Raw genomic sequence first — 5,104 nt, forward strand, 5'->3', positions numbered from 1 at the left:
AGTGTACGATTTAATTTTGTTTCAAATTTATGTTCTATTAGCACTCGATTCCCGAATTAGGATAGATACCTTGATTTGAGACGGAATTAGGATAGATTTGTTGACGGAATTAGTGAAAAAAAAAAATTACGAAATGGGCTGGACGAAGAAATTTTTCGTCCAAACCAAGATCCAGACGAAAAATTCCTTCGTCCAGTATGGGACTTGGACGAAGAAATTTTTCGGCTGGGCCTGGATTTGGACGAAAAATTTCTTTGTCCAAGACCCATACTGGACGAAGGAATTTTTCGTCTGAGTTTGGACGAAAAATTTCTTCGTCCAGCCCATTTCGTATTTTTTTTTTACTCATTTTTTCCGTCTTGTTTTGTTTTTTGTAAAAATTAATTAATTATTACTAATAAACTCCGTCTTGTTTTTTTTATTTTATTTTTTTAATCTTTCCGACTCGTTTTGTTTTCGTATAAAATAATTAAAATAATTAATTATTATTATTAACTAGTTTATCGAAATGTTACAAATAAAACCCGTCTTTTTTTTTTTATTTCATTTTTTTAATTCTTTCCGACTCGTTTTGTTTTCATATAAATAATTAAAATAATTAATTATTATTAACTAGTTGGGAACACGATGATAGCGTAGCTCATTTTGGAGGCATGTATCGACATCAACTTTCTTTGTGGCGCAGTTTCGAAACTCGCCGGCCGGGGTTTATTAGTAATAATTTATTATTTTTTAACGAAAACAAAACAAGACGGAAAAATAAGTTTAAAAAAAAAATTAGACAAACTGGGCTTGGACGAAGAACATTTTCGTCCAAAACCAGGCCCAGACGAAAATGTTTTTCGTCCAATACCCATTCTGGACGAAGAACATTTTCGCCTGGGTCTGGTTTCGGACGAAAATGTTCTTTGTCCAAGCCCAGTTCGTCTAATTTTTTATTTTATTTTAATAAAAATTCGAAAAATGTTGCAAATCCGACTAATTCCGTCTCAAATCAAGGCATCTATCCTAATTCCGTCTCAAATAAAGGCATCTATCCTAATTCCGTCACAAACATACAAACTAAGAAAATGTGAGACGGTTTTTTTTTTTCCTTTAAATTTTTAGTGTGAAATGGTGATTTTTGGAGAAAATGTGAATACAAGGGGGAGTGTGAGGGAGGGGTAGTTTAGGAAGTTCATTAATAATTGTCGACGATAATTAGTAATGTGTTGACTGTCGACGATCTTTAGTAGTTTGGATTCACAATTACGTAGGCCCGGGCATTAAGTGAGTGCAAAATACTATAGTATGGTCCGCAACAGAGACAAACAATGGGGCATCAGGGGCTAGACTAGGCTCAACCCAGGCCCAACAAAGTTGCGATCAAGTCCGGAGTTTGAGCCATGGAAATGTTAAATATGGTCCTATCCGACTCGAATAGGGAATAAACTAGATGGTATGCACACACAGCAAATAAAAAACTGACGGAATATACGGAGTAACATGTTAAATACTACGACTAACATTATAAACAATGCTGGCAACCTTCAGGACATTCCTAAACCAAATCATGCCAGCTGCACGAAGACGCAACATTGCTTCCACGTCTGTGTCGACTCAGCAACATTTCATATCAGCGGCTACAATCTCGTCACCTAATCATCTCACTGTTTTCTTGAAATTGCTCTCACATCAGCAGCCTAGACTCGGGCCAGGGGGAATAAACCGTCAGTAACGATTAAGCTTAGTGAAAAGTAGAAAACAACAAAACTTGTATTGTGTAGCATACAAGCACTATGGCTCTACAATTATTTCACTGAAGATGCCATTTTCAAGAGGTTTCTTGTTTCTGATAGCAATCAGACCTTACGACTAACATGAGCATCATCTTCAACAGCAAAGTACCTTAGAAACTGCTGCTGTAAAAGCAAGTTTTACTACACAACCAAGCCCAAACAGAACAGTTGTGAGTCTACGTCTCGTCAAAATGTTTCTTATAGTACTCTAAAACCTTGGGGTGTGCCATAATCTTTGAAGGATCAAACCCTGACAATGAAAGGCCGTCCAAGCTTTTGAGTCGGGAAAGAGCAACGTAAACCATTCCACAATCAAATGCTTCTGAGAGATCAGTATGTAACCTGTCAAGAGTCATCCCTTGGGATTTATGAATACTCGTGGCCCAAGCCAATGTTAGGGGTAACTGCAACCGTGTAGCAACTACCTTATTTCCCTCGAGAACCTCCCATTTATAAGGTTTGATCACTTTCTCACCTCCCGAGTCAAACTTTACAATAGGCAGCACTTTATCACCATCCTGGCAACATATATTCTTAATGTCATCTATTCTCGACTTTTTAAAGCCTACAACGGTCCCAGTAGCACCATTCACCAACTTGTGCTTCACATTCAAGTTTTTTATTAACATCACTCTCGCACCTTTACAAATCTCAAGCTTGGAGGATGCTATTAAATTATTCAAATGAAACTTCAGACTATCCACGACTGCATGATCGAAGGCTTTATACAGAATAATCTCCTCACCTAAACCGGTCAACCTAGCCCTATTTACTCTGTCAACATCTTTAACTTTTGGGAACAAACGCACCACTGCCTCATCGGGTTCCTCCTTACAGCAACGTTGCTGCAGAAGCTCCGTACACTTCTCATCAATCTCCCCGATTCTGATCCCTTCTAGAAGTTTCACGTGTTCCGAATTTGCCTGTCTAAAAACTGTTTTCAGCTGTACAAACAACTGAAAACTTAACTCCCAACAATCCGCCTCAAAGGCAAATTCCACACCAGTATGTCTATGTCTTCCATCAACGGGTGGCAACTGAAAGAAATCTCCACTAACTACAAGCTGTATACCGCCCCATGGCTTATCGTCGTTTCCACTTTCACCCCTTAAGTTCCTCGCAATATACTCATATTTGTCGAATAACGTCTTATCTATCATACTAATCTCATCAATCACCAACGCTTTCGCCTGCGTCCACCTATTGCAGGCCCTTGTATTGCCTATAACCTTAGACAGCAAAGTCTCAGCATCAGCCTCAGCAAGCCCAACCCCAGCAAATGATTGCAGGGTTTGGCCTCTAAGAGCACAGGCTGCAACACCAGTTGACGCCGTCACAAAAACCGTCTTTGTACCATGAATTTTCACTAGCAACTTGATTAAATGTTCAATTAACATGGTTTTGCCAGTGCCAGCAGACCCAGTAATAAAAACCGACTCGCCGCGTTTAATGGCTTCAATTATTTGTAATTGTTGGTAATTCCATACAATCTTACTAACCTTACTGACAGTAACATCCCTGGGTTTTCTAGCATTACTTTTCTGAGGCTTCTTTGTGGGATTTACATTAAGAAATTGATTGTTTACGGTATAATACTTTCTCACTGTTGATAAGAAAGCATAACAAGAAGGTCTCATGTCTCAAAATATCAACTTTTTTCAGGTATACAAAAACAACACAGCATCAGAGCCTTAATCCCAAAATCATTTTGGGTTCGCTAAAATGAATATGCTATATATTTTGAATTGGGTAAAACTGCCTCACACAAGACTAATACTAAATAAATTAAATATAAATGGGTGAAAAGAAAGCAAGGAGTAAAATAGAAAAACTTACATACAAATGATGTGATTGAAAAATGGTAAATTCATAAACTGGAGCATGAAGGAGTATGAATTACAGGGTATTTTTTTTCATTTTAGGTTCCCAATTTGTTCAGTGAGAGATGTGAAAAACCGAACAAGTAGAACTGCAAACGGAAAGTTCGCTAATCACAAAACTAGAATTAGACCTGACAAAACGGGTCAACGGGTCGGGTTTGGGTCATGCTAATACGGGTCGGGTTAACTCGGGTTTATCACATTATCGGGTTAGTTTAGGTTGGGTTTCCGAGTCGTTTTAAGTATGTTTGTCGGATCATTTTCGGGTCAAATGGGTCGGGTTGTTTCGGGTCGGGTCATTTTCGAGTCAATGATTAAGAGAAAAAAGGCATTTCAAGTTTTTGGCGTCAATTAAAGTGATGATTTATCGGGTCATTTTCTGGTTGAGTGGTTTCATCGGGTCTTTTCGGGTTGGGTCTGTTACGGGTTCATGAAAGCTCGGGTCATTTTCGGGTCGGGTCGGGTCAATTCGAGTTTCGGGTGTCATTCGGTGTGACATTTCGGGTCAGTTTTGGGTCTCGGATCAATCTTTTCGGGTTGGGTTGATTTTGCCAGGTCTACAAAAGACCAATTTTCATAACACAAAATTTCACTTTAGACGGACACTATCCATCTAAAGTTGTAGACCGGTCAAATATGTAACCACTTACATAATAAGACAAACAACAAAGGGGTGGTGGGGTTTACTATTCATGCAAAAATGAGATTATTGATCCGTCTACATCTTTAGACGGATATATTCGTCTACAATGAGACTAATTGTTGCGGTCCGGATTCTCTCCATTCTCTCAAAAGAAATGGACATGTATTTCCTATAAACGGCCCGGGTCAATTCTTGTGATGATCTAATGCTTATAATTATTTCATAAAAATAAAGTTTTAAAAAGAGAGAGAGAGAGAGAGAAAATATATTAAAATATGAGTGTATTAAAGAAGAAATGAAGAGGGTTCAAATTCCATCTCAAGGCCGAAAGAAAGGATCCAAATTCCATCCTCTCCATTTCTTGAACCCACATATTGTCGGCTCTTGGTTGATCTGGTAAAACGGGTCAGACCCGAATAACCCGATCCGATAAGGCTGACTCGAGATCTGATAATGACCCGATATTTCAGAACCCGAATATGACTCAAATCCGAATTGATCCAACCCGAACTTAGATAAACCCGAAGCGACCCGATTTAAAACCACCCGATTCAAAAATGACCTAATCCAAAGTGACCTGAATAACGTTGTTTATGAAATAATCTCTTTATTAAGTAAAGTTTGTATATTGACAATCTAAACACGTGTGTATTAATTTCTGTTACTTTTGATGTCAAATGAAACGCAGGAATAAATTCTATTTTAAAAACTTCTCACTAAACCTAAAAGTTCTCTGACTTCTCTCTTAACCCAAAAGTTCTCTCTAAACCCAAAAGTTCTCTGACTTCTCTTTAAACCCAAAA

The 5,104-nt window shown here is 38.2% G+C and overlaps 1 long non-coding RNA gene across 1 annotated transcript; it reads right to left on the reverse strand.

Moving 5' to 3' along the window:
- Positions 1-1,266: 1,266 nt before the first annotated feature.
- On the reverse strand, positions 1,267-3,782 carry LOC141612808 (uncharacterized). Its single transcript, XR_012529202.1, has 2 exons — positions 3,615-3,782; positions 1,267-1,682 (listed from the first exon to the last, which is right to left on the reverse strand). It is a non-coding gene; the product is annotated as an uncharacterized LOC141612808 (long non-coding RNA).
- Positions 3,783-5,104: the final 1,322 nt, after the last annotated feature.

This window comes from Silene latifolia, chromosome 1 (assembly GCF_048544455.1).
Source record: "Silene latifolia isolate original U9 population chromosome 1, ASM4854445v1, whole genome shotgun sequence".
Taxonomy (NCBI): Eukaryota; Viridiplantae; Streptophyta; class Magnoliopsida; order Caryophyllales; family Caryophyllaceae; genus Silene; species Silene latifolia.